We start from the raw sequence: 27,127 nt of genomic DNA, 5'->3' as shown, positions 1-27,127 counted from the left end.
AAGCTTAACGATGCATTTTGATCACTAAATAACTTTCTTCCACTGCCACCACTTTCTCAATGAAAAAATGACTGATTTATGGGTGCTACCAAGGTCTATAATTTATTTTAGAGCTCTGTCCTCGGAATGAACTCTGTGGTATGCACACGGATATTTGTAGCTAGCAGAATATTAACTTCAGTAACCCAAAATAATATAAAAAATGCAAAAACATTTCACCATCTGTGCAAAGTTAAAGATGGGAATTTAAGTACTAAAAGTGTCCCTGCTCTCAAATTCAGAAAAATGAAACAGATTTGAGTATTCCATCAGTTGCAGCAATGTCATTTTCAAGTCTATGGGACCTACAGGTACTTATCAAAGAGGGCTCTCAAGTTTTAGATCTGATATAAGCTCAGCAAAGCTCACTAACTTTACAGGTGCAATGAAATGAATAGCAACATTCCATTATTAAGGATAAGAAATTATTTAACTGCATTATACTTTATGTTATGTAGCCCATTTAAAGAAAAAAATTGGGAGAAGAAAAAAGATGATGTGAAGTGGTATGTACATGCCCAGGTCCATGAGGCATTCCTGGCTACAGTAGATATCAGGGAAGGGCAGAACAGAGCAGCACATGAGAAGATGTGGTGTGGTCACACATCGATCCCACATTTCAGCTTTAGAAATCTCCTCCCTCTGGGGATTAAAGCAAGGGCAACTAGAGGGATCTCCCAGATAAAAAGGCCAAGAACACAGTTTTGAAGGAAGGATAAGGGGGAATGTGACAGACATACAGCTAAGAGTGACAGCAGTAGATAGCATCGCCTGACAGTGATTCAGAGAAAGAAAGTCTCCGTTGGGAACAGTGGGAAAAGACACTGCATCTCTGTGAGCTCCTCTGCATTAATTTCACAGAACACGAGGCCACTGCAAACTAAAAAAAAAACCCTGCTAATTCGTAAGAGAAACATATAACCATTTTGTAGAATTTAATTTTTAAGAGAAATAGAGGAAAGCACAAAAAAAGGTTAGATCTTAACACAAAAAGCGCCAGTCTTTACAGACCTATTATTTTAGCATAAAATTTCTTTCCTAACACAGACATGACTGAAAGATCATTCTTCTTATTCCAGCTCTCTACAAACTCTCTGCTACAGAAGCTGTCAGACAATATGGCAGCCAGCAAGCCGGACATGGGGTCCCTTGCACAGCATCACATCCCCATGCAAGGAGCAAACACTCGTCCTTCTTGACCCCGATATCAGTGTGAAACAACAGCCTAGTTCTCAGTTTATTTAGTAATCCCAACTCTTTAAAAATAGCCGCTATTTCTGGCAGCCCAGCATATGGCTGCCATGCTAGCGTCACACCCAGCACAGGGGACAGCGAGGTTTTCTCTCGCCTCCACAACACCTGTGCCCAAGGGCCCCGGCACAGCACAGGGTCCTGGGGAAGCCACCTGCCACCTCTGCATGGCCCCACGGCCCCGCCATGCAGCCAGAGGGAAGGCTGGCCTTTGGGGATAAGGAATTCCCAGAGTAGGAGAAGAAGCCCATGCTTGAGGCAGGAAGAGGGAGAGTGAAGAACTGTAACCATGAATTCCTGAAGCCCTGTGGCTGCAGAGTGCCAAAAGCCCTACAGGATCACATCTCCTTTGGAATGTGCTTTCAGAACAAACTCTCCGACCGCCCCCTTACCCCATCCTTATCGTGCTGTGTTGGCTTGAAGCAGAGCCAGGCTGTGCCCTGTGCCATGGCTAACTCAGCCCTCAGGACAGGCGTGCACCTCCTGGCCCCGAATGCGGCAGGGATGTCACATCACTGAGCCAGAAGTTACCCCCCAAAACACAACCCATGTTGGTGGCCCCCAAATGGCTCCTTGCTGGCTGGCCCCTGCTCCCACTGCTGCACACACAGGCAGGGCCATGGCTCTTCTCTGTTTGTCTGGAAATAACAGCAGTATGGACACACATGGGATACAGCAATCACACCTGTTCTCTGTTTCCTTTTTTTGTTTTAAGATACAATAATTTTAGTAGGTGTTCTGCCTTCAAAGAATATACATTTCACTTTCATAACTTTGGTTTACTATTTAAGGGCACTTTCGTTAAACTCAACAGTTGACACTTTACTACTGAAATAGCAGTTCTTACACACCATATTGCCAAGAATACAAAAATAAGGGTTTTTTTCTAAAAGTCCAGGCTCCTTTAGTGTTATTTTAATCTTTTAATTGCACGGTGTAGAAAAAATAGAGTCTTTTTGCATTACAGAAAAAGATTAAAAGATTGTAGCATATTTCTTGCTGTTCATTGCAGTCACTCTTCCTCTATGGTAAAATTAACCACAACAGTCTACTCCCTGCACTCCTGCAAAAATATAAGCATTTTTCTATATTATTACAATATCTTAAAGGGAACTTGTATCCAACTACTAACAGTTCATACAATGCCTTTGAGTTCTACTTCCAAGCAACAGAAAATCCTCCCAGAGTCTCCACAGGAACAACTTATTCACGCAAATAGTAGTTTACATTTTAACGGGAGACACATTAGGTTCCTAAATCTGTATTTATCACTCCTGATTATTTGCTTATGTGTGGGTTCATACACACACACACACACACACACACACACAGAGGAGAGAACAAGCATAAACATGCAGTGTGTGTATGTGTAAAAATCTGTGGCTCAGAGGTTAAGTATCAAAAGAGGCTGATTCACCCATGCAGTGTTTTAAAGAAATTTGAAGTCTGGAGACTTTAAAACCACAATACTGAAATGTACATTTACATACAAATGCTTGACGATGTTACTCATCGTCCTCTTTTGTTATAGCATTCATTTAAAAATTCTGGAAAGAAAAATTGAAAGCTGAAGGAAACATTCATTTCCTTTGAATGATTTGCTGGGCACTATGCTCATTTAGCTATGGCACCCCCTGTCCATACAAAATTATTTGCTCCATGCCATTTCTGTCATGTTTTGTTAGCAAGTTTATGGTAGGACATAGCTTCTGAGAGAAAGATTGACAAAACCAGACGACTGAAAATCTAGGAAATTATATCAGCAGGATCTGTCTTAGGTTTTGTAGGCATCCATGAGACCTGCAGAATATAAGAAATATCCTCCTAACAGAAAAAGTTTTGTGTTTGATGCACCAGCTCACACACTTCCATCACACCCTCACTCACACAGGGCCCAAAGCAAATAATTTCTCTTCTCAATTTTCAACTTTCTAACTTTCCCTCATGCACACTGAGTAGTATGGTTTTACTGTACTTTGTATTTTGAATCCCTCTTTAATGTCCTAAACACATTTTGAAAAGTATACTACTTTACTGTATTCCTCAAGAGCCAAATGTTACCCACACTTCTCACAGGCAGGCTCCACAACCTGTGCTTTATCTTGTGAGTATACAAGATAACACACAGAGCACAGCTTATCTTCCCCAAGCCCCCAGAGCAGCCTCACTGCCACGCGGCAGCAGTGTCACAGCGGTGGCAAGGCAGACACTGTCAAAACAACAAGGCTACCAATCATTAGCACACACTTGGCTGAAGCAAATGCTGTACAGCTGTCTGCTGCAACAGTGGTGGATATGGAAATCTGAACTGCAAGTCAAAATAAACAAAAATCACCTTGCAGCATGTCAAGGAATTTAGCCCAAGGAACCTCCTGACCTGCTGCCTGCATCCAATTTAGCAGATACTATCAAGTACTAAGTTTAGCTAGAAACTCTCCCTACACACAACTCCAAGGTAGTCAAATCTTGCCACGTGTTAGCTGTTAAATACCATCGTTCAAGCAAATTATGATGCTTCTGAAAACTTAACTAATGAATTGGACTTTGCACTGAAGCAGTCGGCATTGCAGTTGGGTGCTGCTGCTCTGATGGGAGCTGCTAATTAAGAGCTGACAGGCAGTAGCTTGTTAAGTCTTGTGTTCATACTTCACTGAAAGTGAGGCTACCTGTGGGGCTCAGCCCTTCCAGTGCAAGGTCAAACAGGTTAAACTCCATCCCTGCTATCAGCCACCATTTGGCTGGGACTCCACATGCACTTAATTGCAATGCAAAGAAGGTTTAGGGAGTTGATCCTTGCCACTGCTCAGCTACTGGACGCTGCCTTTTGGCCTCAAAGCCCTGGGACTTGCTATTTTTTCTTCCACAATACACAGGGAAAGATTTTAGGCTCAACAGGAGGAAGAAACTAGACTCAGTCCTAGTTTTTGTGGCTTTCATGCTGATTTTGGGTGGTTTGGGAGCTTAAACACAGACCTAGTTTCATATTTATATGTACTTTATAATATGAGGTCTAGTGTTTCTTAAAGTGTAACTTTTTACAGTAAGCATAAACTGTATATATCAGCAGTACAAAGAGTTCCAAATGTTTAGCTTTGTTCTTGTACTAAATAGGAGTCTACCATTAAAATCCAGATTTGCAAGTTGATGCAGTGTTTGGGTCCCTAGACTTTATAAAGGTCTTCATTGTACTGTAAACTTCTGCAGCTTAAAATTTAGTTTACAATTTAAACTGCTGTTAAAACATATCTTTCATCACCAGTTTAGTGGGAGTGTGAACTCTTAGTCTTCCCCTCCTACAACAATTGTGATTAAAAGTGGTAATTATTCTATTTTTACATAGGAAAGGTACAGGTGAAAATGCCTTGACTGAAAAACAGCATAGGCATGCATGGGGCAAAACCAAGAGGTTTAATATTATATCTGCCTTCCATAGCTGGTGATTCAAAAATGTGGGGAGAAGGTGCTAGGGTGAGGACAGCTTTTGGTAGGAGAAATAATTCCATATTTTGCTTACTATTTATTTGTCTTCATGAGTGTGCAAGATTATAGACATAACCAAGAATTTAACCTCCTGGTAGAAGGAGACTCTCTTTTGTAAGAGTGAAGGTTATCAGAAATAAAGATTTTGCATACAAAGTAATTTTCAAATGTTGAAGAATAAGCAAGTGGTTTTGTATATTAGATATTTATTCTGGACTTAATCCCAATCCACTAAATCAACAAATGCCTTTCTGCTGACTGCCACATCCTCACAATGAAAAACTTAGGGATGTGTTGAGTGATGTTAGTGAAGCTGAAAAATGTAACAAAGGCTTGTGGCTGAAATAGGCAAAATTTCTTTGTTAATTAGACTAAACTCAGAAAATTAGACTATAAATTAATAAAACTTACTGAATTCTTCAGTTTGTTTTTTTTTTTTTATTAGGAGATTAGTTCAGGCTGTAATGCTGTCATTTTGGAAGTTATTAAAATACCGAATTTTGGATGTTGAATGTGTGTCATTCCTAATGAAAATCTTTTCATTTCATTCACCGTTAGCTTAAGGTCTACACAATCTATTCAAAAGAGAAAAGTTTATTAACATAATAATCCTAAATATTTCCCACGTGCAAGTGCAATACCCCTGCTGTTCTGTGCAGCTCCACCTTTTGCATTTCCCAGCTGCAAGGTTTGTAACCTTGATGTCATGCAACTTTCTGAGTGAGGTTTTGCATAACCCCCTGAAGTGCAGTACAGACACAAAACAGGACTGCATGAATACAAAACTGCAGAGTTTTGCTTCATTCTCTCTGAAATTTAATTTTTTTCCCAACTCCTGTGCACAGAATACATGAAAGCTTTTGCTTTTACCTTGTGCCATTTCAAGATGGCAGTGAGCCACTGTATAAATCTGAGCCAAGGACATTACAGAATTAAAGGCCCCAAGAATACTTTTACTACACATATGTGCAAGGTTTATTTTAATCCCTGATACTGCATTTATTTCATTTGTATTGTATTCCATTCATAATGATTAAGTAAGTGTCCTTCGCTGGGGCTAAAGCATACGGCACTTGAATGTTAAGTTCAGACATTTTGAATCATCAGTATACAAATGGTACAACTCTTTATTTTTCTTTTGGAGCCAAACCTAGACTTTCTTGTTTAATTAACTCACCCTGTTAGAGAGAACTTGACACAAATGTTGAGGCGCCGTCCCAAAAGAGAATTTCTAAAAGTGTAAGCGTAAATAGAGTAAAACAAAATCTGATCTGAAGCATCAACACAAGATGCTGAGAAAGACTGAATAATAGCCACATACCCCAAACAAAGGCTTGTCAAAGTAGTCTTCTTGTTTGCTATCAAATACAAATATATGTACAGGACTAAAATGCATTCTGCTGCTTCTCCAGCCAATCCCAGTATGGAATTTCACAGACAATAGAAAATGTCATCCTAATATTTGGAGAAAACTATCCTTTGTTCCTGTCTGGCAGAAATCACTGACTAAAACTTTATCTAGTAATGTAAGTTTGGAAAAGAGAAGCGCATAACTGCCAAAGAAAGTAATGTAGTTGAAAGAGCTGAAAGCAAAGAGCCAAATCTGTTACTAGCAATGTAGCTACACCAGCTTCTTTAAATGACTTTTTTGGTAATGGTCATCATGTTTGACTCTCGGTACTGTGCCTAGGTAAGCTGAAGCACATAATCTATTTTCTGCTATGAATCTGTGTTAAGACAAGGTTCTACATTGATCTTCTATAATAAGCAGTATTTTCCTTAATATTTCAACTTTTAATCAGTATCCAACACACAGAGAGCTAGTTTTTATAGCTAGTAAGAAAATTAATGGTTACATAGGAAGATCAAGAACCACACAAGTTTTTGTTTTACTGAGAAAATAATGTTTCAAAGCAGTTCTGGGAAGATTTAGACTGGATATTAGGAGGTATTTCTTTACCTGCAGGGTGGTCAAACACTGTAACAGGCTTCCTAGAGAGGTGAAAATGCCCCAAGCCTGTAAGTGTTTAAGAGGCATTTGGCATTTGCCCTTAATAACATGCTTTAACTTTTGGTCAGCCCTGAAGTGGTCATGCAGTTGGACTAAATGGTTACTGTAAGACTCTTATAACTGAAATATTCTTTTCTTTTCTATTCTACTCCTATTCTATATGACCACTAAAAATGCATACATTGTTAATGCCTTTATCAAACTCCTGAACATAATTCCAGTTAAAAAAAAAAATTAGTTTGGTTTGGTTAAGGCTTAATTAATGAAATTAAGTTACACGAAATAGTTTCCACAATGGAGCCTGCACTAGTGTAAGTTGCTTTAAAAACACAGTTCCTGAAAAGTGATGCAAGTTTCTCATGAAGGTAAACTTTAGCTTCCATAGTAACAAAGCCTCTTATTTTCAGGATAATGACGTACTAGACTAATATTAAATAGACTTTAAGCTGTTTACCTCAGAAGACTACTCATCTTGGGGCAAAGGAAATCTCTATACAAAAGATGGTCCAACACAACTAACTTCAACATCACTAAATAATACATGGCTCATACAAGGTGTAAAGAGATCATCCTACAGATTTCTTGTCCTCTATCATGAAAAATAATGAGTTCTCATCAGATTTGTTTATTTGGGGTTATCAAAAATAATGCTTGCACCCTAGCTGCTGTCAGCAGCACCCTGGGCTCGCCTGTACAAATGCACAGGCGTACGGACACAAGCAAGTCACACATACCTGCCTTAATATGAGAGGCTTGAACTAACACGTTTTACCCTCCATTTGCCACAGACTAAGAGCATCAAGAGGGTCAGTTACAGAAGATTAAGTGACACGTGGAGATAGGATCATGTTCTGAACCCACACTGCACACTAACACAGGCTCTCTGTGGTTTAACTACACCCAATACCAAATTCCATATTTTCCAAAGCAGCCTGAAGCTAAACCACTGAAAGATGTTCATAGAGAATCCATGGAAGGAGTTAACTCCTAATGAGCAGTCTGGGCTATTTCCCCATGTAGACAAACCCTTAGTAAATAGACGCTTCCTGTCCTTTCACTTGGCTATAGTAAGCAGAGATGATTAATGCAGCTATGCATCCTGACAGGCTCCAATGCTCACTTGGTCGTAAAACGGGAAAAATCATGGCCAAAGAAGGCTGATGGTGAGGGCTGGAATTTTGGTTTGGATGATAAATAGATGCCACTTTGATTCTGCAACTCCCTCTAATAACAAGTGATAGGTGGAAGACATCTTGGAAAATGCTAAGAAATATAAATGAGAAGAGTAGCTCCTTCTCTGAAAGCAAGCTTTTGATCATCATCTTCCTTTCTGGTCTGAAAGCTAAGGAGCTTGGTTGCTCCATAAGCCTCAACTGAACTGATGCAGTAAATTTCTCTGTCAGTAAGTAAGGTATAATAAATAAGGTATGCTGACATAAATAAATAAATGATTTTTCATGGTATATTAGCAGGGAATGTAATCCAGCATAAGGTCAGCTTCATGCTAAACAATGTGAAAGAGAGATAAATTTTCCAGGTCAAAGAGTTAGGAATGTATGGAGAAGTACCAAATAATGAAAAAGATAAATTCATTGCAGATTATGTAAGCTATATGGTAAAACACAGAGCTGATGTTGACTTTTTTCCAATATAACGTGAGATTCCAAATTGCTGGGTTTTCTTCTCTTTCTCTGAATTACACACAACTGACACTATCTTTACAAATTGTGATTCTGGTGGTAGCAACAGGACCTAAACCTTAGATGTTTGTAACAACTACTCCTCTGCCAGGCTGCATTTTTATTGACAAAAGGCAGCTGAATCAATTTTTGTTGCTCCTTAACAAAAACAAAGTCTGCCTGAACTTGTTTCTTTCAAAGCTCTTCTTTTTGGCTTCTCCCTCTCTACAAATAAAAGCACAGCTACAGAACTTCTAAAACTGCTCAGATATTGAATTATTTTAAAGTGAGTGTGTTATGCAGGCATGACCACTTTTCTCCAGCAGTCAGGCCACAAGCAACATTAGCTCAGAGGAGACTTTCTCTTGTCAACAGTCATCTCCACGAAAGCAGATACTATATACAGAAAACAAGTACAGTTCTGAACCAACTAAGGTTTCCAAACTAAAGCTCCTTCAAGGCCAATATACCTGGGCTTATCCTTGGAAACTTTCAGAAATACACTCAGAACTTACAGCGTTAAAACACATTGATCTGTAATGCAGGTAAGATGAGCCTAAGAAAAACACTGCCAAAGCTTACAGGCTTCTACAGCATTAATCAAAAGAAACTTCCAGGCAGGGAGAGGATCAAATTGTAAAATCTGAGCTTTAGATCCTGCCTCTGAAATTCAAGGTGAATATCAGAAATAAAGGACCTGAAAGTTTCATGCAATGCTCTCCCAGCTGTGGGACAGTTCATCAAGAGAAAGAACTATGCGTTGTGGAACTGGAAGCCTTTCCCCTAGTGCTCACCTTGCTTAGTTTTCTTTTCCATGTTTTCTAAAGAATGTATTTCCTAGGTTGGCCACAGACATCTGGCTTAAAAGTACAACCTGAAGTATATTTGGAGCATGTTGTCTCCTTCATACGCAGTATCCAAACTCACTAATTACACGCATTCCTACACAGCTTTCCTCTCATCCTGCCCCAAACCAACTCCATCATCATTCCCTAGTGAAGCCTTAATCCCTATCCATTTCTAAGGTACATTTTGATTTTTTTTTTTTTTTAAAATACCTCAAAAGCAGGTAATTTATCAAGTTTGCACTTTTGTACATCAGATTGCCCTCAGCTCTCCCCTCAAAATGTTCATGTCTGGACAAGGACAAAGCTTGCCTAGAGGACAATTTACAGACGTGAGAACAGCAGTTTTCACAGAAACCAATGTACAGTGAAAAACAACTGCATTCATAACTAAACGAATCCTGAAGTGGAAAACAGCTGAGTATAATCGTGATCCTTTTCATCTTTGCTGCAAAAGTTGACAAATGGAAAAAATGAAGAAAATAAGTTTCAAAACCATAAACTTTATAAAGAGAAACCTTAAAAGTCAAAACATTACTCAAACAAAGATCTTCCAAAGATCAAGCAGATGATGGAAGTATGTTGCCATTACTTCAGATAGCACCAGTTTCTCAGCAAACTTGGTAGCAGCTGACATCAAGAAAACCTCACCCTACCATTTCAGATTCGTATGTCCTTCCTATAAGCTCTTTAAAAGAGGCATGGGCAATATACCACTTAACTTTATAACCAGCTCTTGGTGTGGCTGATGGTGTGGCAGAGGTTGGGAAATGGGTTTTTCTGGCACAGAATTTTTCCCAACACTGTACATGTAATCTGGGACTGCACTCTCAAATTTGTTGGTCTGTTTCAAAGACCTGGGTGGGAGTTCTAGTGTGATCTCTTTTTATATATTTTCTATTACCTATAACGTTCAGATGCTTCCAACTCCTATTTCTCATCCTCTCTTACCTGAAGTCAACTTACATGTCCTTATTTTTTTATGTAGAGAATTCTTCTCAAGGCTTCTCAAGGACCAGCTGCAGGTGAACAGAATTACACATTTCTTTTCTGAAAATCCATTTCACATCAGCTTGATTCTTGCATGTTATATCTGTTCTGTACTACTTCTTTGGTAAAATTAATACTTTGACCAGTGGCTTGCTATTATATTCATATGCATGTCCATGGCATATGCTGGAGCTACAAAGAGCCCTGTGATGCTCTGGGATTACAGCACTTTCCACTTGTAGAATGATGTTCTGTGTCTCCTCTGGCAGGTGCATCTGAAACCTATTTCTTCAAGCACTGATGATGGTGATGTCGATGACACAGAGCAGATTACAAAGGCCCTTTAGGGAGGACATTACCTCCCCAACACTCAAGAGCCCTTCCTGCTCTATCATCATCTAGGGCCGAGGTTTATTAAAGGCAACAGGACCATACTGTTCTGTTCTCAGCCATTTCCTTTGGACACAGAAACACAGGATTAATAATTTCATCATCAAAACTTGGACTTCATTGTTCAGATTATTTCAGTTTTCTCTACTGCCAGCATTTGGCTGGGTTTTTATTTTACTCCTTTAACCTGAATGCACATGAATGATAGGGAGCTCTGACACTGGGACTTAGCCCTACAGGGTGGGGGAAATTCATAGATGTGCAGGACATAACTGAATAGTGTGCCATCCCTGTGGCTACCAACAGAAGTATAAACCCAGAAAAATTAACTAATCCTACCATCAGCTTCTCCCAAATTTCTAAAAATGTCATTCATGAAATAGAGCCTCCTGTTGTGATTTCTACAAAAATATTTTCTGAGTAATGCAAAGAAAATTAACTGTAAGAATATCATAACATTATGGTGTTATAACAAAGGCCAAGCCTCTTGACTTGAATTTTGGATTTACAAAACACTATTCTGCAGGAAATAAAATACCAGAGTTCTGGCTATCTTTCCTATCAATTATCTTATTTCATCATGTGGGGCTCTTTCCACCTAGGCAGAAGACGTGGAGTCCACTGTGCTGCAGGAGCACCTGCCTGGACTGACTCCAGTTGTGATGCCTGATGCCGAATGAGGCATTTCACTCTGGCCTACTCCACCAAGCACTAGAAACCACCTGAAACACAGTCTAACACTTCATCATCCTCTTAAGCTGCTCCCTGTCCTACAGGACTGAACACAAAGTGGAAACAGAGAGGGTAATTTGCTCCTGACAGGGTTTTTGAAGCTGGATTACCAGATTGCTTGATTTCAGACAGCTACTCCTCAGGAAAGTGGTTATTTTCTCGCAGGGGTGTAACTTTTCTTCTCATGTAAGTCAAATCCATTAATGAAGAACACCAAGTCTAAATCTGGGAGGACTTCGTAATAGTAGTGATGTCCTTACGGGCTTATATGCATGCTTCTCTTTGATACATTTACATACTAAAATTCCTTCTAAAATGGTTTGTGGAGTGTGCTCAGCCCCTATTTCTCATTTGTTTCATAGAGATTTCATTTAATTTTTCATTTTGCTTTTTTGAGTATGACAAGACATAAAGTAAGACTATGAGAGCTTCTCTTACATTGAGGAGCAAGGTTTCTTTGTTTCCATGACACTGAGGCCCTGGTGGGCGGCCACAAGGTGACCAACGCCTTATTCTACCCTATACCATGAAATCTAAGATGTTTTTCACTGTTTTCACCTCCATTCACACAGAATGTGTTCATCCAAGTGATGACATGCTGAAGGAAAACATACGGGATACTGAACTGGCCATTTTAAACTCAAGAAAGACCAAGGTATTGCTTCTAAACACTTCACATCTATTCCCCAAGTGTTGACTTTTACCACTTTTTTTCTGTTGCAGATAGCATGCTGTTTTATTTTTAGACAAGAGATTTCCTACTGAAATCAATTGTGGGTTTACAATCTTTGCTGAGCTCCAACAATAGAAAAAAACCTCCTTTTGAGGAGACTTTTCAGGTAGTGTTTGTCGGAGACTGCTGCCACCACAGTGGTCAAACTAATTTGAAGCACTACATTAAACCAGCTGCAAGAAATTTTACTGCCTAGTCTAGCAGCATGGTTGGTAAGCCAGACACTGTCCTGTCTTCATTCGTGCTCTTACTGCAGCCTTTGAGCATAATGGTTTTGGTGTGCTTAAGAAGACACTGACATTCATGTCAGTCTCTGGATTGCAGCTTCTGAGTTTATGACAGATGGGAAACCAACAGAGGAGTTAAAATCCTGTGAATCCACACACAGCTTATAGCCAGTAGCCATCTGGCTGGGGATCTACATAATACTACAAGAGGATGACAAAAAGAAAAAACAAAGGTAGTTTCATTTGCACTTCCATTTCTCATCCCCTTCTTTGTCCTACCTGGTTTGAATATACTTAATGATTGCATTACAAATAGTCTTTCAGCTATTTCATACAGGTTAAACAACTATTGTATTTTCTTACTAGCACTTTCCACACAGAAAAGTAAATTCAGTGTTAGGCAAGAAGTCCAACACATGACAGCATATATAAGGTTTTCCTATGGTAACAGACCAACAGGCAGCATTTAAGTAAAGTGTAAACATTTGAGGAAAGAGCAGAGAAGGGAAAGCACCAAGTAACTCCATTCAACAGTGCTTCCAGTTGCTCTAAAAGCAATTCCAGGCAGAAAAAAATGTAACACAGGGCCCCTAAAGTATAATTACTTAAGAAAAAAATGTGGCAAACAAAAGTTACCTAACCTGTTCAGAGAAGAAAGCAGCTCCTTACCCCTAAAATGTGCTGGAAAGGCTGAAAATCTGGTTTTCAAAGCAAGAAAGTAAAAGCTTTAGTAAAAAGCCCTTTTGCACAGCAGTGTGTTCAGCTGGCTTGAGACAGGAAACATGCAAACCTTCCTTACAGACAAAAACCCTTTTTTGCCTCAACCTGCCGAAATGTTTAGCTAGGCACTTTCAGCCCCTGCATGTTTGTTGGGGTTTTAGCTTTCTGAAAAGAGCAGATTTCTGATGTAAAGAAAGAGGAGAGCCAGTACACCAAGAATTCTTTTCCCTGTTGCAAAAATGAGAACATATTAAGCAACTCGAGAACAGGAAATAACACTGACAAACAAAACTGATATTCTTTCCATAATGTGGTCACTCAGAGGAGGGCATTTGAAACTTCATCTCCCCAAATCAAAAAATGTTTATTCTACTTTTGGCAAGGCTGCTGAATGCCTGTGTGCTCCCTCCTAGTCCAAGTGTTTCATGTCCTTTCAGTGAAGCAGATAGTCACACTAGAGTAGAAATGAACACTGAGCTGCACAGTTTTCTCATAAAGCTCTCTCCTTCAAAAAATGTTTTTATTGGTCCCAAGTTGGTTTGTGGAAATACAGTAGTAGATATGTGGGAATGTATTGGAGATCCCCTCAGCTCACCTGGGGCAGCTGGCACTGCAGGTGATCGGTGCCAAAGCTCCAGCTCCACAGCCAGAGTCCTCCTGCAGCTCTGTCCTTTTGTTAATGCAGCCTCCAACATGAGAGGCTGGAAAAACGGATTGAATGCAGACGTCTATTCCTGAGCTAATCACTCCACGCTCCCTTCACACTTGACATGATCTACTCAAGGCTACAATTCATCTTGTTGTGAAGCAGACATCGCAAATAGGTCAGATGAATTAAGCCCTAAAATTAACCATTTCTCTCCAGGGAAGATAAAGTGAAATTAGGATGAGAAGTTCATGTGGCTGGATTTAAATCACACACACTGCACTCAGGCTGCCTGTTTTAACCAGTGCCTACACTTGCCTAGTATAAAGTCGTGCTTACAACAGAATTTCTTGCATCTCAGCTAAGGGCCCTAGCCAGCATATTATTGATTTTGCTGCTACTTTGCCTTTTTTGGATTAAAAATTTCATCAATATGTTTTCAGTTTCCATATGGACATCTTTGAATAACTGAAGATATCTTACTTTCCCCATCTGCTTAAAGAAAAAGAAATGCAATTGTGTTTTTCATTGAGAAAGGCTTAAATAACCGCAATTTTTCCTTAAAAACCCTCAAACAAACCCAGGGATATTTCCTTTATAACCCAAGTAATATCATTGCAATTCGAGTAAAAGGGCTGATTAATGACAATGTCTGATATATACTATAATTTTCAATGGGAATAATGTGTATTTTGAATTTTTTTCTTGTCAGATTGAGTTTTTAATTAAGAAAAAGTGCAGTGTAAGACACTTTTTAATTTTTCTTGCAAGAAGTGTAATTTTAATAAATGTGGCTATCTATCCAGACAAAATGAAACTGCAATAGCATAACTGTAGAATTTTCTTCAGTGTTTCACAACAATACCTTGATCAAGTAGAAAATGAGCTAGAAAAAAAAATTAATATCCTTAGTTATTTCAAGAAGCTAACTTTCTCTAACTTTGACTCCTAGGTCACAAGGCTGTTTATTTCAGATCAAAGGTACTCTTCATTTAAAGTAAAGTACAAATTTTTCACCCCTTTTTATAACGTTGCAGCCTTTGTCCTCTATATCATATCACTACTGGAACCTTCATCTCACCCTCCTGCCTTTATCAACACACAGTTAATCAAATTTATTTGGTTGGTCTGAGCCTGGTTCCTACACCCATTTTCTGATTACCTCCAAACAGTTTAATAAGTTCAATAAAAAGAAACTGCAAACATATAAGCAGTAAAAAATTTCCATACTGATGTCTCTGTCTTCAATAATTTAAAATAAACATCTTCCTTTATTCCTTCGATTTGACTTTGACTTTTATGAACTCCATGGAAAGTTATAAAATGGAATGTAAAATAAATTTTAAAATGCTGAAACCCAGGTTTCAAGCTCTGTTCCCAGAGCAGCTGCATGCATATGGAACTACATCCCATGGGCCAGCAAGCCTGCTCACAGGCCATGCCCCAGGCCTTTGCAGGACTTCACTTTGGAGGGTGCTGGAAAAGCTGTTCAAAACGTTTAGGAGTCATCTCACCCTATAATTCAAGCCTACAGCCTTGGAAGCCGTCTTTATCTCTCTCTTTGATTTATTAAGGGTTAATGCTAAAACATTTCACTCTTACCTAATTTCCTAACTAAGACAAAACTGTATCTAAATTAATTCCTATAGGTTTTACTTACAAAGGAGGATCTCACATAGGATTTAACTCTGTATATACTCCTCATATTGCACGTTACATAAATTTTAACCAGCAGTTGCTATTTAGAGCAAACCACAGAAATAAAAAGATAAAGCAAAAATTAGATATAAAATACACTTCCATTTTTGTGTCAAAAGAAATTGCCTACTTCATGCATTCAGTTATCTCACTACTGCTCATAAAGGCAGGAGGTTTTTTGCATGAACTATAACAACTGATTTTTACAAAAGATTGGATTAATTCTCAAAGTAATGTGTAAAAACCATTCAAGTTCACTTCTATTTGATGTTGGCTCAGGCAATTTTGTGCTTTCGCAGCATCACACTGCCAGGATCTTTTGTTTCAGACCATGCCGGTGTCATTCAACATAGCAGCACAGGGAAGCAGGGCACTGTTCTGTGTGAACACTTGATACGATATGATGACATACAGAAGACTGCATCCTGCCCCTAACAACTGCTATGAGCAATGCTTCAGAGAAATTAGGCACTACAAATAGCCAGAATGAAGCTTACTAATTGCAGAAAGCTTTGCAGGTGACAGAGAGGAACGAGGCCTTTCCAGATGCTACAGGTAATGCGCTTACGTCTTAAATCACGAGATTTGATTACCCTTCTCTAGGCATGCTTTGCTGCCACTGTTATTAGACTTTATATCATCAAGCCCTTTTTGAAAATTGAACCACTATATTTAACTATATGACCTCCATGGTATTCTACAGGCTAAATTCCCACTGTCCAAAACATTATTTATACTTTATAAAATTACAAGTTACTCGTAAATGTCTGATTTCTTGATCTTGTTTTATGATGCTGAAAAAGAAGAAAAAAGAAACACAGCCTGATCATTTCACCTCTTATTTCATATTAATAGATATCTCAAAAATAAGTTTTTTCACTATTTCATTTCCAAAACAAACAGAATACACATCCATCCCACCCCATCACCTCACACACAGGATCTGTTACTCTTCTTTATATTATTTATGCTTCTATACTTTATAGGACTTTGAAAATTTTAGCATTGTAATGTTATGACTGAAAACATTAAGTCTTTCTCTCTTCTTTGGTTTTTGGTCTCTCTCTTATGGTTACCAACTGCAGCAAGATGACTTCCTGATACAATCCTTTAATCCAAACCCCTCTGGCAGGACCACAGAAGAATGAAAAGGAGTTCCAGAGACATTTTTTCCCCTTCAGCTATTCTCTTTAAGAGTTATGGATTTTTCTTTACTCTTTGAAGACATCTGTATTAAATTACGTACACAACAGTAATCCTAACAAACTCAAAAATTAGTAAAACAAAGATAAAATGGATTTAACCCAAAATAAACTGTTTGCTTAACATAGCTGAATTTACCGTTCTCATACATTAAACTAGATAAGGTATGAACCAGATAAGCTTGATTTCAGATAAAAAAAAAAAGAAAAAGAATCCTGTAGTTTATCCTTTGAAATTAAATATCCTTTCTGACCACACCAGTCAGCCTGTCAATGCTGCTTGCTGCTTGGAGACCAACAATTCTGGTTTTGTCTCCCACAGATATGCTTAATAAACCCTGGTTAAGGTTTCCTAAACACTTCTCTGAACACAAAAGAAATGGGCTTTGGTAAACAATTTCAGTCTCCATTCTCTGAAGAGTTACACCATTGAGGAAACAAAACCCCTTAATTACGATTTATGACTGCCTTTTCAAGGTTTATGACCCAGCTCAAATATTGTCTTCTGCTAACCATCCTGGCTGGGTCTCAAGGTTTTTGCCAGACCCATGGGCAAATCTCACGTAAAGTAAACTCCCTTCCTCTCACACTTGTCACATATGATGAGTTATAGACAAGGGATATGGGTCACTCTTAAAATCAGCTACATTGCAAAACAAAGTCCAGTGGACATTTGGAAAAAATCAGTCTTGGCTGATCTCAAATGACAGATTGTTCTTTGTTTCCACCTGTATGGGTTTTAGGACGCACATACACAGTTTTTGCATGAGTATGATGTGTCATTTAGCAGGTGGTATTTCCCTGATATAAGCAGAGCATGACTCTTGGACAGATATAATAAAAACTGATCTGTAATGGAAACTTCTGCTACATTGGAAGTAAAATGAAAATGGCAGGCTTGTTCCTTCTCATATGCAGTCACAGATGCAAACATGCCAGCAAAAATGGCTTAGATAAGCAGAACTTCTTTCTGTTAAGCAAATAAAGACAAACTGCAAACACTCCTGCAGAACAGGCTCCACACCAGGACACCAACACAGGAGTACCAGAAGAATGAGGAGAGCAGTGGTGAACAGATCCCATCAGTATCCTGTGATATTACGTGTAACTATTCTCATCGTAGAGCACGGTCTAAGCTGTTCTCAACCCTTTATTCTTCAGCCTCTCCAATAAATGTGAAATGAGAAAAAAACCCCAACATCCCAGACAAGAAACACTGAAGGCAAGAAAGTAATGGAGATATTACAGAGCTGCCTAACAATATCCACATAGGCTTGTCTGATGTGATACAATCCCAGAGCTAAACCAGGGCTACTGTAATCAGGCAAGAAAAAGAAGTTATCATGACTCGAAAGCAGATTCCTACAGAAGAAGGTTAGCTTGTGACTTCCAGAGCTGGAACTATGTCACATAACCATTTTTGGTGTAACTGGAGGCTTGGAAGAAGCCTTTCAACAGCAGGAATTCAGAGTGCAGCTGCACTTTGGTTCCCTAAAGCCAAAAGCAAATGAACTGTGATCTCAGATTTGTTCAATAAAACATTGTATTAATTTATTTTTTTAATTATGAAATCATACATAGGACATGGAGCTTTCCAAGCTCCAGATCAAGTTAATTTCAGTCATTACAGAGGCACACAGAGTTACTCAAACATTCAATTAAAATAACTTTACAGAACTGCATTTAGATTTTATCATCACTCTGATGATATCCAAAGCAAAACATAAAACAAAGGTCAAACTAGAGAACACTATGGAGCAAGTTAATACCCATGAAAAATGAGCACCAGGAAAACAAAACTATTCCCCAGTGAAAAATGGTAGCAGAGGATGTGAGAAGGGATGTTATTCCTCTCTTTTATTGCTACTCATCTAACAGAGGAAAAGAAAGAGAAAAGGAACTTCAAAATTTCTAACGGTAAAAAGACCACCTTGCCTTACCACATAACAAGGAAAGAAAAAGTTAGAAAAGAAGGTGCATGACCAAAATAGGACCTCACTGCTTGCACATCTCCCTCTCAAGATCCAGAACATACAGACCCTGCCATAGGTGATTTTATTTTTTTTCAGTTTGCTCAACAGTTTCTTACAAGGAAATAATTTTGTAATTGACTTAAGGCAAGGATTCTTTCTTAAAAAAAACCCAGAAAAAAGTCCTAATGCTTTGGTAATCTCTCTCTTAATCCTCTCTATACATTATCACTGGAAAAGACTTCCAAAACTGATTAATACAAAGATAATTATACTCATCTGTTCACCAGTGAGGAATAAAAATGCATTGGAAGGCAGCTAATACACAATATTTTCCTTAAAGAAATAAATTAAATATTCTTTCAAAATGCTTTCATATGTATATATTGATAACAATAAAAGCTAATGAATCTCACCAAAAAATCTCTAGTTGATTCCTTTCAAAAGAAAGTTTTTCTCAATTTTATAGAGTTTCTGCACACATTTGAGACAAGTCCAATAATCTACCAACGCATTTAATTATTTCTATTGCAGAAATGTTTAGATAGCATGCCTGTATCTGTGAGAAGGGAAAGGCCTCCTTGTTTTTACAGGAAAAATATGTAATATGTTAGCCATAAATTAGCATGCTACTTTGAGTAGTAACCATGAAAAATCAACCTTCATACAAAATTCAAATTATTCAGAAATACATTAATTTTAGATCCTGACCTTCTGGCTACCACTGCAGTGGAATGCAATTAACACTTTTCTGAGGCTCTCACAATGTATATTCAGAGGTTTTATGACTAAGTGATATATGAAATGATACAAGGGACTCTTTTAAGTACTGCAGACAAAAAAGAACATTGAAAAACAGTATCTGCCATGTTTACACACAAATATTCTGCATAAGCAAAGCCAAGCTAAACACATCACTGGGATAGTTTCTTTACAGGTTGTGAATTCAGACAAATATTATTTGCCTTGCATTAAAAATTTCACAGAATGGCAGAAGTCTGTAAACAAGCTAATGTTTTAGAACAAGAAAGTGAGGACAGAGGGTATTTTAAGGACTCATTTAAACTCTATTGTCATACAGGTCGGCAGAGTTTTCATAGTTAACCATACTTGGGCAGGATGCTGGCAGAGTGGGAGCTAAGGCCCCATTTCAGAGGTAGGTAGGTGTGTACCCATGCTGTTAAACATGCTGAGACTTTTTATTAAAGAACATCCAAGTACTTTAATAATTGAATTATTCTATTGCCAAAACCCAACACAAAGTAATTAACAATTGTGAATGTGCACCTAGGTTCTGTGCAAACATTGATGGACCACTGTAGGACAATCAACAGATGTACAACCTGAAACAACTCTTTGTGACATCTCTGTCTTAGTATTTGCAGTCATTTACGGAAGTTAAGATAAGATCTTTTAATACTTGGGCTATATAGGTGTGATTCACCAGGGCTCTTGACTACAGCAAGGTTTTCCTGGGATTCAGGAATGCTCAGCACCACCCTCCATAGCAAGGAGCTGTTCCAGGCCAATGCTGGAGCAGGTGATGGACAGCCCAGGCTGGAAGTGCTCAGCTGCCCTGCTGGAGTGCTGCCACTTGCACAAGTAATTAAATATTTATTCTAACATGGCACAAACCCTCAAATCCTAGATAGCTGCACATTCCCACTGGGAGAAACCCAGTGTCCGTGTGCCTCACTTACCCACTAAATGTAAAAGCTTAACATCATACTAGGCAGGAGAAACTAACTCTCATGTACATTATAAAAACCTCCAATGGACAAACATTCACCACTGTGATATTGTCCATGGAATTTAATTTTTTCTCATCCCTAAGAAAGCAAGAATTAAAATTACAGTGGATTATTTTTTTATTGTACTTTTACTGACTACAGAAAGTAAAACTCTTATAAAAACCAGGTATTTTTAAAAACCTATTTCCACTTCCACAAAAGAATCTGGAGAAAGGAAATTATGTGCTACATTTTCTTAATACATTATGCCTTCAGTGACCTTCAGCTCTGATGAAAACTGCCACCACTCATTTTTTTAATTACTAACACAAAGCTCTGGATTAGTTAAAGAGCTTACGAACTCTTCAATACTTCAAATACATTGTTAAAGGCAAAAATGTAAATGGCCTTCATTCATAACATTTTAAATGCAGGTGACAATTCTCACAATGGCACTGTAAGAAAGCAGAGGAAATCCTCTCAATGGGTTTGAATGACACCAGGACAGAAGCTGGCATGTCCAGACCAGTGTGAGAGGGAAGGACATGGTTGTGAGATGCCCACCACCACCACACAAAAGCATAAAGACAAACAGAAAGGCCCTTGTTCACATGCACCTGGCAAAGAAGAGGTCCCACAAGGTCAGGGCCTGAAAGGAAGAGAGCTCCTCAAACAGAACCCCACAAGTGCAGGAGTGGGAAATGCTTCCATTGGAGACAGCCTGGCAGCACTGCACTCAGAAAGCAGCATGATGATGGGATGGTAGCAGGAGCTGCATAGGGTACAAACTGGCAAAAGAAAAATTCCATGGGATGATTCAGGCTCATTCTGGAGGAGAAAACATTATCCTCCACTGGGTCATGTCCACAAGCTGATTCCATGGCAAAATCCCACAGCTCAAACCATAAGTGGATGTATTTGACCACTACTCAATACTGGATTTGTCATAGGATACAGAGCTCCAAGGTACTAAATATTACCAAAGCCCCAGAAAAATATTTAATTTCAAAGCTCATAGATAACCCTTCAAGAAGATACTAAGACCACGTGACTGGGTAATGCATTTTCTCTAGTGTAACTTCTAGCACCCTAAAGAAGTTGATTTTTTTTGTAATATCTTCCAAAAACTTCAAACGCCTGCCCACAATCTAAAGCTGAAGGAGTTGAGTCTTTGAAAGGTTAAAGGGCTTGTCCCAAGATCTGTAAATAGCAAAGACAAATCTCCAAGCTCCATCTCTCCTCCCTTACTCCACCATCATGAGTCAGAAATAATCCTGCACCAGAGCTTTATCCCAGGGATTACAGAAATTATTTTAAAAGACTGCATATGGGAAAAATACATAGATCTAAAATTCTGAGAGGAATTCTAAAGATTTAGATTTTAAGAGATGTAGAGTTTCAATTCCATCCTCTGCTCCACTTGCAGTCTCTCTTTTAAAAATCAAGAAACTCATTTCAAAATAACCGAGATGAATAAACAATCTTTTTAGCACAGCAGCAAATCAGGTAGATGGATGTCTTAAAGATATGAGTTCCAAGTTTCACATCTCATTACTGCCTACAGCCCTCCAGTCTCAATCCTGACAACAGCCAATAGCTTTTATGAATAAGCATGTTCTGGAAGAGACGCTGGACTATGTGGCTGATAAACAGACAGATAAGATGGAACAGAAATACAGAACGTCAAACATCCATTTACCACAGGTACCAGTCCAGGAGCCTGCAGTAATGTTTATGCAGATAAGAAAACAAAGATCAAAAAGAAAGCTATGCAAACAGTTTGGTTCTATTATTTATTATAAGATTTTGGCTTTGTAATTATAAATCAAATACAAACGTACAGCACTGCAAAGGAAATAAATTATATTAGATATCTATACATTAATATATTCCAGTAAACTAGTCTAAGGAACAAATCTAGCTGTAATTCAGTCAAGAATCTGTACAGAACCACACTATTAAATTTCTATTGTATGTGAAGAATAAAATGTGTTTAAGCAACACAGTTCTTCAAATCATATCAAAAGCAAAATGACTGCAAACTCCTAAAGCAATGTTACTAATTTATCATTGTTACAGCTTAAGAATGTAGCCACATCACATAAATTGCTTCTCCCTCATGTAGTATCTTTGAATCGCTCAATTTGAAAAAAAAAAAAAAAAGAAAAATCCAAACTGTATTACAAAGAGACTGCACTTTTATAGCACAAGAGGTAGCAGACGGTGAAACAAGAAATAATACAATGGCATGAAGAATTATAGGCATTTTGCATTGGACTTATCATTTATATGATAAATAACAAGTGCACAAAAATTTGAGACACTCGATTGTTTCTGTTGAAGAAAGAAATCTGTCTGGTATAGGGCAGCTAGTTGGAAGACAGATTTTTCAGTAATTCTGAAATGAAAGTAGTCAGTAACAGCTAAAATGTATCTCATACTACAAAATGCCTTCCTAACAATTTTGGGATGTTACAAGGTGTACGTACATCTACTTCAATTAAAAACAGGATAAAGATATTCAGAATCCTACACAACAGCTTTGCCTTCCCTGGATCTCATCCAGAAGGAGTAGTAGACTAGATAATTTTTTTCCCTCATAATTAAAAAAATGCTGGATTTCTCTTCCACTGAATTATATATTTCTCTGCAAATCTTTATTTTCAAAAAACAAGAAGACAAAGAACAAGGTAAACATCGAGGAACTTAATTTTCTTCAGGTAATTCATCACATTGATCCAATTTTTGTACCCTAAATTCTATTTCTCCCACATTCATGACCTGCTCACTGCTCTTCTCCTTAGCCGTAGTATCCGAGTACTTCTCTGCTGACTTCAGTTTATTTTAGTCATTTTCCCACACCAAGAGCTTTCTCAGTTGTCCAACGGATTTGCTATAAATTTTCATGGATTATATGCCACCTCCCTGACATCCTCCCCTCTCCTTCTTATATCTTGTTTCCTGCAGTCGTGGGAAAGGGATACAAGATGTTTCATCTGTGCCTGATTTTCTTGAAGGTCCTTACTGCCTTTTATTTCCCATTTGCCAGAATCTCAAAAAGCCCAAAGATTTTGTAAAACGCAGTATCAATCACTAAATTACAAATATTCTTTTAAATCACCCCAAAACTGCTTTGAAAGTTTAGTGCATATAGTGAACACGAAAATGATAATTAGAAGGAATAAAAAATAAACTGACTTATGTTTTTAATTGGCCACAGCTAACAGTTAGAAGACAGCAAGCAACAGAAGTACATATTGGAAAGCAAATCTCATTATTTGAAAATGCAACAGCTCTTTTTATTGGGAGTGTTTTAGCTGCTGTTTCAAGCAAGCTACATGAGGAAATGTGAAAAGTAATTATATTGTCTCCATGTATTCAATTTTTTTTTTAATTCAGTATTTTTAATAATTTAAGATCCTAGACAAGAAAGTTTTATTCTCAGTCTACTTTTTCTTGTTTTTCTTTAGAAAAGGAAAAGCTTGTGTAAAATCCGTGCAACTATTTTTTGAGAATGAATTAAAACAGACTGCCTGACCTGATAAGCCCTCTGGAAGACTCAGCTAAAAGTCTAAGAAACAGAAAAGCTGAGCTGAAGGAAGATTGCACTGACTATTCTGGTACTAAGTCTCCTGTCACATGTGCCACTCCCATCTTTTTTAAGTAGAAATGACAATGCATGGCCAATTGCTGACAGCCAGCTTCAACAGTATAGCAGATAAATTTGTTTAAGAAGGTCTGTCCTGCAGGTATGTCCAAGTTCACTTCCTGGCAGTGCTACAGGTTTGCTGTGACACCAGGAACGTTTTTTAACCAGTTAAAAAAAATTCTATCTATATTCTTTAGATTTCATAAATAATTTTTGGTTTTTGCAAAATGGAAAAAACACCAACATACACATGCTAATTACTGAACTCTCCAGTCACTCTTGAACAATGGATATTCAGATTCAATGAGTGAGCACTGAAGAAGTCATTCCTGTTTAATTACACTAAGAAAGAAATCCAAGAGGGTGTTTCCAAGTGCAGGGCTCATGTTCAAGAGCACAAGCATCCTAGAGTTGAAGCCTGGAACCAGACAATTTGTGTAACAATATTCAATTATCTCAAAAGCTCTGAGGGCAGGTCCAGATTGTATCACAGTGAATGCCTCAGTTCCTTGATGACAACAAAACTTCCGATGTCACAGCAAAAAGTAAAAAATGGGCTATGTGCAAATGTGAATTGACACACATTTCACTCTTCCCAGAGTCGAGACGTTCCCTCTGAATGACAAAATAGCAGAGCAGCGCTAATAAGAGAATTGCTAGCAAGATTAGTTGTCTCTTGGTGAAGATTTTAAGGAAGATATTTCTCTTGAGGAAAATGATGCAACTTCTCATGACATGCCTGCCCAAGTTATAAGCAGTTTCTCAATTTCAATGTAACATTAATTTAAGTTACTAAGTACAAAATTTGCTAGTTTTAGTGTAGCACTTTCTTTAAAGCTAATCAGAAAATCATAGTAGCAAGTGTTTTTCACTGTTTCTATGACCTAAGTGCAATGACATTTCCTGCTACTATGGGGGTACCAGCAACTTGAAGTTCCATCCATTTTTGCAGAGCTATTAAACAATTTAGCATATTAATTCTGCTAGCCTTTTGCTTTTGCACTTGCCTTCACTGTTATCAATACCACTTTCTCTCCATCTCTTCTCTTCTTCTAATTTTCTATTCTTCTAGTGCTAAAAGTATTGGCATATTATCTTTATCTCCTTCTGCCTTAGAAGCAGACCTGTTCACAGAATGAAATGGAAGTGTATGCCTTAGCAACTGTTCCCCTCTAATTTATACTCCAAATGCCTCGTAATACAGCAAAGTGCTGATACTGCTACTTTACAGGGAGGAAACCATGCTACAGAGAAGTATATTCAGAATCTGTTACAAGCACAAAAATGAGACTGGTAAATCATTGCAGAAACCTGATGAGTTATTCTCACCAGCCTGTGGTGGGCAGACACAGCTCCTGGATCACAATATTTCAGGTACAGTTCTCGTGAGGCTGCCAGTCATGTACCTGGCAGCAGGACCATGCTGATGCCACGAGGGATGAATAAACTCAGATCTCTGGATTTGGAAGAAACTGGTCAACAAGGAAGCAAACGCTAGCACTCAACACTGAGACGAGTCTCAACCTCCATTTTGGGAGCTCTCAGCTATCCAAAGCATAGGGTATAGGAGTTTTGGCTCAAAACCACATAGGAATTTTAGTGTGCAATCACAGGGTGAGAGGTTTGGCCATATTTGCCCTACACAGTACACACTTGAAAGCAGTCACAACATGACATGTGTGATATAGACATCATGACAAGTTCCTTCATTTGAAGAGCTCACGTTTAGATCCTACAGCCTGGCTTCCAATCCATACTTACCCACACTGGCTGTGTGTTGTCATCCTCACACTATTAGTGTGTCTTAAGTGGCTTTTTACTCTCTTCCACAGTCACCTCCCTCTAGACATATTTGTAGAGATCATAAGAACCACAGGGATTGATCAAAGACACATTTACTGAATTCCTGGTGCATGACATGAAGCCACTCAAATATATGAGATGCTCCACGGCTAAAGATGGAGAAAGGTAACATAAGTAACAGCAGAGTTCCAACCTCTCTGTTGGAACACCAACGTCAACATCTAATTCACAACAAATCTCAATCCTAAATTATTAATATAAGCAGGCTGTAAATAAAAGTAATAAAGATTAGGTATTTTTACTGACGCAGCAAACAGACCTGAATGGTTCAACCAGATGCCTTCCCATCTAAGACACCTGTAAGGCCCACAAATACCATTTCTTTCTCTAAATCAAGCTCTGACTAGAAGAACCGGCTCTGCTACAAGGAATCTGGAGAATCTTCTAATTTGAAGACAACATTAAGTATCCTGAGCGTTTCTGTTGTGCTGAAGAGAAGGAGTCCTAAGGAGAAATCTGTCCTCCGCTTGGGGCCGCTAAATTAGTAGTGTTGGCTAATTGAATCCTTGGAGGCAAGGGTCTCTAGCCTTTGGGATCTGGAACAAACCTCAGCTGAGCAAGTTACAGGAATTAATTTAGGGAAGACTGACCACATGTCTGTGCTCCAGCCTGAAAAGTTTGCTGTAATCTACTTTAGTTGATGGGGTAGAGAAAAGCAAACAAACTGGGCCGAGAGTTCTCACAGTACCTACAGCACACATTCCTCTACACTCAGTTTCGAGAAAGCAAGATGAGAAGAGTGGTAAGTACTCCATGGTGAGTAGCAGCTGGCTGAGGTTATTAATGTTTTTTCCACAAACCATCTTGGCTGAGGATCTTGTAGCCTTGAACGTTTTTATGCCCACAGCACTTTGTAAGATTTGTTTTTCATTTTCTTTTCATTTTATAGTTGGGGAACCATTACACAAAAAGCTGTGTCCGGAAGGCCTAGCTAAGGTACCCAACTTCAGCACCACAATTAACAATGGTGTGCAATTTAGGAAATCTGACAAGTGGCTTTTATCCTTTGCTCTCCACAAGGGCAAAATAATTACACTCAATAACTAACACTGTCCAGGCAATTCTGCTGGAAATAGTCCTGGGCACCTCCAGTTAGCTTACAGTCAATGCACTATTTTGGTGACTTTAGGCAAAACAGAAACAGTCCCCATCACACATTTCTACAATAGACAAAAATAACATGACCACATTAAGCTGCTTTCCCCTGTCACCCCTGATGAACTTCATATGGCAAACAGACCAAAAGCCCCCGCTGAGCCCCTGAAGCTGAAT

The 27,127-nt window shown here is 38.5% G+C and overlaps 1 protein-coding gene across 3 annotated transcripts in view; it reads right to left on the bottom strand.

The window, feature by feature from the left end:
- Positions 1 to 27,127, bottom strand: part of ZMYND11 (zinc finger MYND-type containing 11) — a 105,548-nt gene that overhangs the window by 62,284 nt on the left and 16,137 nt on the right. The gene's annotated exons all lie outside the window — the stretch shown is intronic.

This window comes from Corvus moneduloides, chromosome 1 (assembly GCF_009650955.1).
Source record: "Corvus moneduloides isolate bCorMon1 chromosome 1, bCorMon1.pri, whole genome shotgun sequence".
In the NCBI taxonomy this organism is placed as follows: domain Eukaryota; kingdom Metazoa; phylum Chordata; class Aves; order Passeriformes; family Corvidae; genus Corvus; species Corvus moneduloides.
Note: the sequence above shows the minus strand (reverse complement) of the source record. Positions and strands in the feature narration are given on the sequence as shown.